The sequence below is a fragment of the Triturus cristatus genome, chromosome 3_1, assembly GCF_964204655.1.
Source record: "Triturus cristatus chromosome 3_1, aTriCri1.1, whole genome shotgun sequence".
Lineage (NCBI taxonomy): Eukaryota > Metazoa > Chordata > Amphibia > Caudata > Salamandridae > Triturus > Triturus cristatus.
The window spans coordinates 943611497-943625746 of NC_140583.1; positions in this window are offsets into that span (position 1 = coordinate 943611497).

Here is a 14250-nt window from a genome sequence, read left to right on the forward strand (position 1 = left end):
CAGTGGAACTCAAGCTAATAAATAGTTGGTTGCTGTGTGCACGGAGGGGACTTTAAGTTACTAGTAAAAGAGATAGGCTGCGATTCGTGATGTGAAGTTGGATCAGTTCTCAGTCAATCAATGACTTCCAGTGAGGTCCCCCCTTCTGTGTGCGAATCTAATATGCTATCTTGTGCCCTAGCAGCAGCAATTGTTGGGAAGCGTCTAAACTGGACGTTCGAAGAACCCGGAGGGCAGGTCCGGTATTCTAATGCCAAGAGATTTTAAGCCAGATCCGACGTAGCCAGGGTAAGTTCGATGCAGTCCAAAGGTTGAGAATAGGACGTGCATCTCCATGCCCTGGCTATGTCTTTCCCTACCAATGATCTACAGCCCCTGACATGGCAAATCCAATGTATGGACTTGTTTTTCAAGGAGTCTTCATTTCGCGGCCGCCAAGCAAAACAAGCTTGAGGATGTTGACCAGGAAGACTGGACTGTTCGCGTTTGTACACAGGAGAAGTTAGATGGATTACTTGGTTGGCAAGATTCTTTGGGGCACGGGCGTGGAATTACTGACATGTTATTGGGTCTAGTGTGATTTGCACTAACTTGAGGGGGAGGTTGTTTTGGCTGAATATTAAGTGCAGTAGCTGGAGAGAGAGCCACCTGACTATGATAGGGGGCCTTATAGGCCTGGCAGGCAGGTGCCGAGGGAGGGGAGAGGGAACCCTTGTGTGTAGTAACTCCCTCTTTGTGTGTATTTGTGAGCTTCCGTTGCGAGTAAGTGTTAGGTGCCAAGCTAACTGCTGATTTGTGCAATGTTTTGTCTGGGGCCATTAGTTTAACAGTGGCAACTAACTCTTCAATCACCAGCTTCAGTGCGCCTATTTCCATCCTAAGTGAATTATCAACCCGCATAGGGTCTAGAGGTAAAGATACACAAGTTACGGCTAATTCAATAGGATTCTCTGTAAGATTTGGTATTAAACAATGTGGTGCTACTTCCCCAAGACAATCAGGTGCGTCAGCCAAAGCTGTAAAACGATTGGAGCAGATAATAGCAGTAGGCTCGCGATGACCTGCGACATTGTGGGCTGCTGCATTAGAATGCTGAGGGGAAATATCTACGTGCTGCCTTGCCTTAGGATGAGTAACATTGTTACTGCTTGGGGCGTGTTTACGGGGGCGTTTCTGGAACTTTGGATTTTGCATTCTGTAATTAGAGACTCAATTCTATCAATTCTATCAATCACACAATTGTTGACAGCATTCTTGGGGGCTTTCCTCACCTTTTTCCCCTTGCCCGCCCCGCCCAGAGCACCATTTGCCCCCCCATTCCTTTCATGGCTTTCCTTCTGCCCATTGTTACGCCGTCGACGTTTGCTTAAACACAGTCTTTCCTCTAATTCGACTAAAACAAAAACCAAAGGCAATGGTACAAGCTCAAGCTTTTCCCCAAAATAGCAAGTATTATTAAGCGTCTTTAGGTTATGAGGGTTTCTCAGCGTGAAAGGAGGGTTATCACAACTCAACACAGTACCTTGTTCAGCAGTAAGCAGCTCCACTTTTTGGTCGGATGACAAAAGAAAGGGAGTTGGCCTTTCCCTGCCTCTTCCTGGCGATGACGGGCGCAGACGGGCCTGCCCTTGGCCTGCAGGAGTCCCAGAGACACTTTATGCGCCTCCCATCGCTTCCTCGCGTGTTTGGTGGCGTGCGCGCCGCGGGGGCTGCTGGGGATGGTAGTTCCTGGTCTCCTCTCCCTAGACCAGGAAGACCAGCAGAGCACCCCAGATGACTCCAATGGGGTGGTGGCAGCAAGTTGGCAATGTAGGCAAGGTAATTTCGGGCTACCACACTGTGGGAGTCCCAGAAACTCTTTATGCGCCTCCCGGCGCTTCCTCGTGTGTTTGGCGGCATGCGCGTCGTGGGGGCTGCTGGGGATGGTAGTTCCTGGTCTCCTCCCTAGACCATGGAGACCAGCAGAGCACCCCAGATGACTCCAATGGCGGTGGCGGAAAGTTGGCAATGCAGGCAAGGTAATTTCGGGCCAATGTCTCTCCTCAATGCTGATGTAAAATCCTGGTGAAAGTATTGGCTTCACGCTTTAAAAAAGTAATTACGAAGCTGGTTCATCCAGACCAATCTGGTTTTATGCCCAACAGAAGTACCTCCCTTAACGTGCAATGCCTTAATGCTGTACTGAGTCAGACGAGTAACCTCCAAGAAAGTGCCCTAGTACTCTCACTTGATGCCAAGATGGCATTCGATACGGCAGAGTGGACTTATATGTTTTAAGTCCTGAACAGGTTGGTCTTTGGCCTGCTTTTTTTGAAATGGGTAACCGACTATACTCTGGCCCACTGACCCATGTGCAGGTGAATGGGGGATGTTCTTAAGTGTTTGAACTTCAAAGAGGAATGCAACAAGGCTACTCCTTATTGCCACTAATATTTGCGTTGTTGCTTGACCCTCTTGTGGCCTGGATTCTTCAGGATCTGCTGGTGTTCGTGGCCTCTGCTGGACAAATGACTCAGAAGACAGAATATCGTTGTATGCAGATGTTATACTGCTCTATGTTACAGACCTATATTTTACATTGAACAGACAGATGCATATATTCTCTTTGTTTGGCTGCTACTTGGGTTAGACAATAAACTAGCATAAATCTTTAATTTACTTGAAGGGTCCACCATTGAGGTTACCTCGTGAATGCAAGGCAATTATAGCCGCGGAGGGGGTTCCGATACATCGGAATCTATATCACAACCCACCTCAAATTGTTTTTTACCAAAAATGTGCTACCCCCACTGAATAGACTAAAACGTGATGTCCGTCACTGGAGATCCCTGCAGTTTTCTCTCCTCACTAGAGCCACTTTATTTAAAACGATGTCCCTGCCCCACTTCCTATATGCTTTACACAATACACCCTACCTGGTTCATAACACATACTTCAAGACACTATAAAGCCAGCTCCGAACGCAACTCTGGGATGGAGGTCAGGACCAAATAGCACTACATAAACTCACAATGGGATTGTATGATGGTGGAATCGCCCTTCCTGACATTCAAAAATATTACTGGGTGGCACAGCTGACTACCATAAACGGCTGTGTTTTTCAGCCCCTAAATGAACCGGCATATGGACAGGCTGAGGAGGCATCCAAGGGGACACCTTGGAGCTCTCTAAGGTACTATTCCACAACATAAGGTTCAGCATAAGGTCCACAATCCAACAACTGTGGTGGCGCACCTCTGGCACACAACCATGAAAGCATTGGCCTTGAAGGGCAAAATCACACAGGGCAAAATCAGACAAGATCTGGGCTACGGCAGTATTGGACTCCTTAGGCATGCAAGTAGTGGTTGACAAGTGGGATCTCATAGGCCTCTCCAGGGACGAAGATCTATGGACTCAGGGGAAATGTCATCCCCTTTTTAGACCTGTAGTAGGAATACAAACTAGCCCCTTCTGAGACCTCCCGATACTTATAAATACAGCATGCCTTTAGAACAGCTCTGCCATTGGAAGACAGATTGGTGGACGAATTTATACCCTGCAAAGCCATATCTCTGACATCAAAAATGGTCAATTAACACTAGAAAGGACAGAAATTCGGTGGCCGACTGGGCTAGAAGTAAGCAACCGTCAATCAATATTTGATAGGCTTCATAAAGGTTCAAAACAGTTGCTATAAAGGCTGAAACTGGGGGCACGATGACTTAAGGATTGTTCCGGCTAGGTCTACACCAGTTATTGGTCATGTTTTCAATAGAAGGTGGTCGATAAAGGAAGCCTAATGGTGAGGCACATCTTTTGGATTGTTGGTATGATAGGTGACCCAAACATGTAAACAGGATGCAAACAAGGTTAGGATCTTTGAAGTTAAAGGCCATGCAATCCCACATCCAGTGTTTGGAGAAGAACCCACCCATCTCACCCTGCGAGGCATGATGATTTTATTTGCCAAATTGATATGGCACCCAGCACTTTGTTTACACCAGTGTGCTGCTTTCTTATGAGACTTTGGGTACCCTTCTGAACAATGCACTTTGGGGGGGAGCCCCCTTTAGGATGACCACGTATGGCATACATTCCACATGCAGGCGTATATCAACCATCTGACTCCTTGGTGTGGCTGAAGGTGAAGGGACATACTGAGTCTGGGTAGAAGGCTGAGGAAATGCTGAAAGGGGGCAGCTAGGTTCTCACGAATGTGATGAGATAGCAATTATTGACCGGTACTTGAGGATGCTCAATTAGCCTACAAGGGTGTGATAATTTTTGCAGAAAGAGTTACTTGTGATTGTAGGGTGGTGACACAAGAAGCCTCTATGGCACCCACTGGAACTTTGTTGAGGGCCTCAATCAAAGATTGAATATTGTCAGTCAAGGTTTTAAGTTGGCCCACCATGACCTGCTGAAAAACTTCAATAGGGCCACAGCTTCTGCCACGAGTGGCCGACTCTGCACCTGAATATCTGTGAGTGTATTACCCATGGTAGTTGGATCAGTGCGATTATTTTTTCCTATCTGAGTGAGACCCGGAAGCAATGATAACCCAGTGCTATCTATTTATAAGGAGGCTGGCTTACAGAACGCTTTTGGCTTCAGTCTTTTAGATTTCTCCTCACCTCGTCTTCTTTGAGAGGGTGGTGGACGGTTTTCATTAGCAGAGACAGAATTCATAGAGCCAACGTCTACAATGCTTTTATTGTCTTGCCCCATACATGGTTTTTTAGCTATCCCCTATTCTGTTTCTGCATTTTCGTTGGTGAGATAGATGATAATGGCACAACATCAGCGTTCTTATTAGATTCAGAAGAGGGTCCCCATGGTTGTGCTACAAGTGATGAAAGGGATCAGTAATCAGCTTCTGTACTGCCTCTGTACAATTTTCCACCAAATTCATTTCGGGTGAAATGGCACCCATTGCCGTGGTGAGGTAAGTGGTGATGGAAGAGGTAGAAGCCGGAACCTTTTCCCCTCCCCTATTCACCAGCACGCTCTTCTTAGGCATAGGTTGAAACATTGCAGGTACTCTGCCAAGGCTAAGGGAAAGTAAGTCAAAACTCAAAGATTCTACGCCTTTCGCCAGCAGAAATAGCAAAATAGCATGTAAACAAGGGTTAGACAAAAATAATTTCAAACACTGGCCTTACAGGCAGTCCACTGTCATAGGCTTAAAGTCCATTAGGGGCTGTTACTCACTCTCTTTCAACACAAAAGAGCAAAACCAAGAGCCTTGTCCTAGCCCAGCCCAGCCTTTTTCAGACACGGATGGGCACAGATGGGCCTGCCCTTGTCCCAGGCATTGACTGGACACTTTCGGCACACATTCTGTCCAGTGGGAGTCTGCAACGTGCTTTGAAGCAGAGGAAGGGGGTATGTCCACCTTCCTCCCTGTCTTGTTTTGGCACCTATTGGTGCAGTTATCTCTGGGACTCAGAGTCTCTTGCAGCAGCAGTTTTGGCTGGATCAATGGTACTCCCAGAACAGCTGGAGCCTGCAACGTGCTTTGAAGCGCAGGAAGGGGGTGGACAGCTCTCCTCCCTTGGCTTGCATTGGCTCTTCCCAGCACAGTTGTCTCTGGGACTCAGTTTTGGTTGGATTATCGGTGCACCCGGAACAGCGAGAGCCCGCGATGTGGTTTGAAGCATAGGAAGGGCATGTGTCCGCCTCCTCTCCCTGGCTCACATTGACAACTCCTGGCACAGTTGTCTGGGGGACTCAGAGTCCCTTGCAGCCACAGTTTTGGCCAGATTAAGTGTGCTCTATGTCAAGCATACTGGAGGCCACATAAGTGTCAGAATTGCATTTGAGCCATAGCAAAAGCTTCAAACATTTCTGCTGCAGGTAAAAAATGCTTTCAGAATACAAAACATGTATGAGATTATGAATTGCATGTGACAACAAATAGTTCAATGTATTTTTTAGATTTGAAGTAGTCCCTCACGCATTGCAATGACTGTTGGAGGTGGAAGGACCCATCCAAAGAGCCAATAGCAGTCAATGAGAAATATATACTCCTCTGGGAATGAGCCAAAATTTGAAAAAGGCTCAAAAAGAGCCAGTGGGTGAAGCGAGGGGATCAATGACAACTCTATTTACTCTCCTGCAGGCCTAAAAATGGATTAGCATGTCCAAACATTTTACAATATTATCAAGCAACATAGCTATTCCTTTTGCGCCAAGCAGTGAGATTGCAAGAAAATGTGTTCATGTGGTAAACCTTGAGCTACATTGGCCCCAACACTGACATCTTTCTCATGCTCTCGTACCCCTATGCCCTATATATTTAACTAAACTCCTGGGCGGCACAGATCCACCTTTATTAACTAGAGAGTGGGAAGTTACTAAAACCCTAATTACGATGAGATTCGGAAAACCTCCGACCAAAGGTCAGAGGCTTTCCGAATCTCATCGCAGTTTCAGTTTCGACCGCCACATTACGATGCAGGCAATTGAAAGTGAAATTGGCCAGTCATTCTGGCTGGATTCTCAGCCCGTCAGCCAGTTTGAGGTCTGCCCATAATCCCTATGGATGGCATTTCCACAGTAGGGATTACGATGTCAGTTTCCCACAGGGTTTCCAACAGGGAAAGCCTGTCAGAAAGCAACATTGGGGGCACCTAGCAGGACTGCCTTCACCCTGTGGCCTCTGGTTGGGGGCCGAATGGGCAACTATGGCATCCCCCTGTTAATCTCTGCACTGTGTGGCAGCCACCCTGAGGTACCTGCCACGCGGTTCAGGGATGAACATATTCTCCCATTTCTCTATGGAAGCTTGTGCTACGGCCGGTTTATGGCCACAGCACTAGCTCCCATAGAGAAATGGGACTATGCAACTGCATCATGTGTGATCGCATTGTAATGCTGCGGTAGGGACTGCTGATCGGAGGTCGATCGGTCGGTCCTGATCCTGCAATGGTGTCACAAGCCAACCAACATGGTAATTAGGCCCTAAGTCTTTTCTAACGGTAAAAAATTAATTCATGTGACAAATGTAAGAATGACTTTGCCTGGCAAGAAACAGATAGATTGGTGTATCTTCTTATAATACATTGGACTCTGTATTCGTGTAATAAAGCATTGTGCATAGACTGCCTTTGAGATGTTTGTCTAGGCTTCAAAATCTTTCATTTCTTATTTTTGTGAGGTAGTATATCAAGGAATGGTGTTGGCCACATTAAACCAAGAACTGACTGCATTAGAGTGGAGTGATGGCCATGAAGAGTGGGTAGACATTCGTAGTGACAAGTTGCAATAATTTAAATGTGTGCAATGAATGGAAATGCAATGTAAATTGTAATTAGTTTATCTAGTATATAGAGGTCTCAGAAAATATTTCTGTGATCATTAGAGAAACACCGGAGATGATGTGCGGAAGAGGGCACTCTGTTACATATTTAGTGGGCATGTATCAATTCATGGTTTTCGAGAAGAAAGCAGAGACCTTGATAAAGGCGTTGAGGAGCTTAATATACTCAGAGGCAGATGTCATGATGCTTGCTATAGATAACATAACAATATAAAAAATCTAAATAGGACAGGATCCTGCTGATTCCATTGGTGGGCTCTACAGAGATGGTAATTATTGTGGACTGGAACAGGGAAGGGGTAAAGCACAGCCTGATTCCATTGGTAAGCACTGACAGTAGTGAGCTTTACAAACAACGTGAATCTCAATCCATTTATGAAATATTTTGCAAAGAATGGTGTAGCATTTTCGTCTTATGTCAAGTGGGGTAGAATGATAGAATGCAGGTCTGCAATGTGGAATGTAGCGGGTAGACTCTGTGTCAGTTGCTTAGAGGCTGGTGGTGCTGACAGAACATGCCCTGTGGCAGCTCTGGTTGTAAAATAAACTAGTGTCTCCTTACCTCTTCACTACATTTACGTTTCTTCTGGACACAAATGCAACAATGTTTTTGTGGTGACAAGGGATATTGGTGTTTAATCTGTAAATGGAGAGGTGGATGTGTTTCTGAAATCAGGTGATATAAAACATCTGAGAACATCACTTTATCATCCCCAAAGCAATGGCTAGGTGGAGCACATGAACAGTGTATTAGTTCAGTGTGTTCAATGGGTTGTCACTAAAAAGTGTATTATGTTGAATGTTGTGCAGTCTATGTCATGGTTTTACTGCACCAGTGCCCATTTGTCCACCCAGGTGTCCCCTTTTGAGTTGTTGATAGGCAGGAAACCAGTCACCAAGGTTTGTCAAAATTGGATGGACAAAGGGGTGACATTTGGTGTTCAATTGAATGATTGCTATGCAATGGTAAAGAGGAATGTTGCTGAAGCGAAGTCGAAACCCAAAAAAAGTGTGATGATGCAGCTGGGTGAGTGAAGTCTAAGTTTGTGTAGGTGAGTGATGTAAATCAAGAAAGGTGGTTAGGGAGAAGAGAAAGTAAGCAACCTTCTTGTGGTGGACAAAGTGTGTGGCAGTGTGTGTGGCAATGCGGTCAGAGTTAATGCTTCAAATTGGTAGAACACGGGAATAGTTGTCAAGTCTAGGGAGGTAGATGGTCATGGTGGCAGGTATGCTTCTCAAGAGAGCAGTGCGAATGGTGCTGGAAGCGAAGAAGGCTATGAGGATTTCCCGAGCGGCAACTTTCTCAATGCAAACAGAATGTGTCTCAACGCGAGTGGTCGCGATCACCCATGACTGCCCGCATTGAGAAATACGAAAACTCTGCAAACTGCACGAGCGGAGCAGAGTTCACCGCCCGGGCTTAGTTAAATATGATGCACATAATGTTTGTGAAATAAGGTGTATTTGACTATGGTGCAATTTGAGTGTTAATTTTTAAAATTAAATCAAAAGTCTGAACCATAAACAACACCTGTATATTAACCCCTTAAGTGCCACGCCCTTTCCCCCTCCTGTGCCGGGCGTTGCACTAGTGGGTGGGGTTCATGACGAGATAGTCTCGTCAAGGGCACAGCGCAACCGTGCTCCATGACGAGACTATCTCGTCATGGGCACTGAAGAGGTTAAGATAAATCAAAAGCAAGTGTTAATAACAAATGAAATTGTTCCATAATATAGACTTCTGAATTCACAAGAGTTCATCGCAATAAATATAGGAGCCATTGTGTGTGGTGTGGGTATAGTTTAGAAATTACACTAAACAAAGGTATTTTTCTTGTGTTCATCCTTCACCATATTCCATTTAGCCTCTATTATCAGAGCCATATGATCCAGCAATAAAGCACTGCATCCCAATTTGCAAGCAATTTCAAAAGAAACTGAAGCTATTAGTAACTGCAGGAAAGTGTTAAAGGTGTTTGGAATATATTAGTTGCCTGATGTCAGATTGATTAATAGGAAAATAATTAGGTTTGAAAAGAGAAAGCAAGTTTAAACAACCATTCATAAATCAAAAGGACTGCAAGAGCAGAGAGTAAGATTGATCACTGAAGCTGATATTTTAATTTGTTCATTTACTTTCTTGTGTGGATGTGAAATTTTGATGGGGAGAGACAATAAGACAATTGCTGGTGAGAACTATACCTCACCCAGGGTTGTTTTATTTTGATTCTATTCACCATACATGTATACATGAATACAATATATTTCTTAGGGAACAGGATCTTTGCATCCATCATATAAGACGATGCCAATCGATACTGGATATGTAAGGACTATCAGCCTCATGCATCAAGCCAAAATCCAGTCGGTAAAATACCGATTCGCTAATAGCTCCCGGTATTGAGTTAAAAATACCCAATCCCAATGCATCAACCCAAAAGCAAAAATCGCTATTTAAGGAATCCTTAAATAGCGATTCCTTAAATAGCGATAGCATTTAAGGAATCCCAAATAGAGATTCCTTAATTTAAGGAATCTCGATTTGGGATTCCTTAAATGCAATGCATGAAAGTTAAAAAATTAGCGAATTCGCTAATAGGGGGAGCAAATTACCATGAAGATGAACTGCATGGTAATTTGCTAAAAGTTTGAAAAATGCACTTTTGTGCATTTTTCAAAGTTTCATGTTGCGCACACACATGCCCTTAGAGCATGTGTGTGTGCAACATATGTGCACATATCAATTTCAGGGGTGCAATAGGGTGTCATTTTGACACCCTTGCACCCTTGAAATTGCATGAGCAATTTGCGAGAACCTACTGGTACTCGCTATTTGCTCATGCAATCTCCAATTCATTCCTATGGGCCTGGAGGCCCATAGGAATGATTGGGATGGCATTCCTTAATTGCTACTCGCAATTTTCTAGTAGCAATTAAGGAAAGTTAAGGAATCGCTATTTGAATAGCGATTCCTACATGCATAGCCTTTTGCTATTCCTTATTAGCGATTCCTTATTTTTCGCTAATAAGGAATCGCAAATGGCATTGTTGATGCATGTGCCCCTATGATACTAGCCAGTAGACTCTCCCAGTGCAGGGGCCGCAGGGGCAACTATCTTGCTTGGGAACTGTGAATAACAATAGCAGCCATTTGCTCCTCCCGTTGAAGAGCGACTGACAAGTGCAAAGATGTCAAGGAGTGCAATATTGGATTGGACTTACTCCTAAGTATCTAGGGCTCTACATACACTCACGTAACATGAATACATTTAGATGGAAGGTATTCTTTTTATAGCCACCCCCAAATCACTGAATATGTTTCGTATCATGTGTAGATTTCTGTACAGGTTATTTAAATGCTCAGAGTACAGTATTTCAGACTATAATTTCCTTGACTAATAGGTTCTTAGGCACAGGTAGTCACTGGTTCTGCTACTTATTTGAATTCTGTTACTGCTGCAGACTAATAAATGGATTTACACCAAATTATAAGAAGCAAGCTTTCTGGATCAGGATCTAGCTTTCGGCTGAATTTGGTGTATTTCTCTTTAGCCATTTGGGCTGTAGTTCTGTCCTTATGGAAATTGCATGGGAAATTTGCATTTTGGGACCATGCCTTTTTTCTTGGCTCCAGAATGTCCTGCTCACGGTCCTGGGCTTTGTGTTGCGGGTGTCTCAAGCCCCACTTTAACACACACCAAAAATCAGACATTGGAGCTTGCATTCTCATCAAGGTTTAATGTTGTATTGTTCTGGTAAAAGGCATGCCATGTTTCAACCTTAATGAGTCTTGTTCACACATATGTATATGTAATAACTCTCAATGTATATCCCGAGATGGAATAGCACAGAGGGGCAGATTTATGAGGTTTTGCCGTAGGGAAGCGCAGCAGGCTTTCCTGCTGCGCTTCCCTACGGCAAAAGAAAAGGGCAGGGATGCGCCTTATCTATAAAATGCGGCGCATTCCTGTCCTTTTCCCCTGCACTGGCGCACAATGGGCTGCCTGCGCCAACGCAGGCACCTCTGCACCATGGTGCAAGGGTGCCTGCGTTGCGGAGATGTATATTTTTGTACAAGAAGGGAAACCTTTCTGTACAAAAATAATCACAAGAGGTTTTTCCTCTTTGTATGGGTGCTGCAGAATGCAGCACACATAGAAAAAGGAAAAACGAGGATAAATAAAGATATTTCTCCCCGTTGCGCCTCCCTTATGCCTCCCCTGGGGAGGCGGAAGCTTTTGGCGCTGCCTCAGATTTACGATTTCTCGTAAATCTGGGGCAGTGTCAAAAGGCCATGGATGTGGCTGGGAACGCCCCCAGCAACACCCATTGCACGCCCCTTTAACGCAGACCACTGCGTTAAAGGGACTGATATTTATGAGGCAGCATTAAGCCAAAAAAAGTGGCTCAGTGCTGCCTGATAAATATCACGCAGGCTTCTGCGCCACGGAACGTCACAAAAAGTGACGTTCCGATGGCGCAACGGGCCTCATAAATCTGCCCCAGACTTTTCTCAAGCCATTGTTCCCCATACTGAAGACTCCACAGAATTAAACTGGATTTAATGACTAAAAATTTGGCTTGTCTTTGGTGGGTTTACATGAGCAGCATGACAATCCCCAAGCAAATATTTAGGTGATGTGGATAACAAACTAAGAAAACAAACAAGCAGGCAAAAAGCATCAAGAACGAGTATGGGTGCGTGAATTTACTGAAGTTTTTTTTTGCACATGCTTTTCAAATATCCATGAAAACTTTTCAAACTATGCAAAGATTTATACTTCGGGTTCTTCATGTGAAACTCTTTTTATTATACAGAACTATCTTGAATTGGAGAAAACATTGCGGCAAATCTTTTATGACGCGGCAGAAAAGATATAGAGGATTTTATGCTAGCGTACGTTATGTTTACCTCAACTTTGCAAGTGACAGCGTCAGCTCCACAGCAACGTTAGGAAAAAAAACTTGCACACAATGACACATGTGGAGAAGCATGCCATTTACCTTTTCTTGTACCGTAGACTGCCTGACTCCTGAACTTACTACCTTCCCCGACTGACACAGCTGTTTTTGGTGCCCATCCGCCTTCCCTGGCTGATCCACTGCACTTTCTATCACTTTTCCTTTATTTAATGGTAGCCTAGCAGGATGTAGGCACACGTTTACAATGGGGCAAGTGATGGCACTTATTTTGTACATCACAATCATCTTTTTTCGATGCTGATGGCTGTGAGAAGACCAGGCAGGTCTACCTACTCCCAGAGAAAAGAAGGGATGCTGAGGCCATGTGTTTCAGAACACACACATGGTTGTGGAGATCCGGCAAACTCAGCAGCAATAAATAGACCATAGTTGGGCTGGTCGTGTTGCTCATGAGAAAAATCGTCTATGCACCAATGGTGTAGATGTGGATGCAAGGGGATGGTCATCTGCAATCCACTTTATTAATTAATTTCATTCCTTAGCGTTCAACATCACGTTGCATTTTTGTAAAGCATGCTTCTGCCTTTAGTGTGGCTCGTGGGCCTTTTGTGCACATAGTCATAGGGAACAGGGTGCAGAGTACAGACTAGGTGCAGGTATATTGTGACACTAAGGTGAGTGTGGGAAGAGTTCCTTCACAAATTACAAATTCATAATGAAATGTAAAATTGAAAAAAATGGCTTATAGAAATGTTATTAAAAACATAAGGCTCCAATATAGAGTTTGCTCTTGCTGTTTTATTTAATAGTGACCAGCATAACAAACAAAAACAAAAATAACTACAATGCCGCCTGCCTGTGCAGGAAAAAGAAACGATAGAAATACAAACACAAGGGGCATAAATAGAGACTACTGTCCACTTCACACCTCTTTTCGTACTGCTCTTTCGAAGATAAGCGTTGAACCCTTCTATTTCCCCACCTAATAGCTAGTGCTTTTCAATTGCTACTTTGTTTCATTATTTCCCAGGAGTGTTACATAGTTATTTTGGATCTGACATGAGCCTTTGATACTTTGTTACTTTTTTGGTTCACAAGAGTGAGTAGTGTGTCCCGATTAAGCTGTTACTGTGTTTCTGGTGCCCTTTCCAACAAGGCTTGTCTGGCTTTGTTTCCGTGTTTTGTTTCTGCTTCTAATCGTACCTTAATTTGACTCTATTAACAGGCTGTTTGTGGATAGGGTTTTGTTTTAGAAATGTTCAAACTGGAATGCTCTTTCTTTTAATGTTCGAGATAATAATTGTTCAAGTTTGAAAAGATTTTCTGGGCTAGGAATTGGACTTCTTTTTTTAAAGAGAAAACAAATATATTAATACTGAAATGGTAAAGGATTCGTATTGGGTCCAGAATAAGAATAATGAATTAGATGAGAGTGAAATTGCAGAAAGAGTCAGAATCTACACAGAAGTCAGTGTCTTCTTTTATGTCAGTAACTGCTGTCATAGGCAACTCAGTAACCAAGGCTATTTCAGATAATCTGACCTATTCTGCTGATGAAGAAGACAGGATCTACCACATGCTGCCCTGGTAACTCCATGGCCGGCATCTTCAAAGAGTGCCAGGTCAGTAAAACAGGAAGCAAAACATTTGTTTGCACCTTATCATGATGCGGGCTCAATTGGCGGTACCCAACCACAAGATGATGGTGATAACCAAAGCTCTGTGTTGCAACTCTCTAGCCCCGAGGTGGAACACTATGCATTAAAGAGAAATATTTATTATGCAGGTGCTTCTGCTTTATCTGATGAGGATCTCTTTATGTATGATGACAGTGATGCCTATTATAATGATTTACTTAAACAGCACAACTTAGCTCGGTTTTCAGAGAATACTTCTAATACACTTCAGATGCCTGTGAAGATTCTAGATTCCAATAGTTGCACTATGTTTAATCCATTTTTGACTCAGCATCCTAATTTCTTTGAGTGGTATCCTCCTATGCATGTGGGTGATTATGGGTAGGC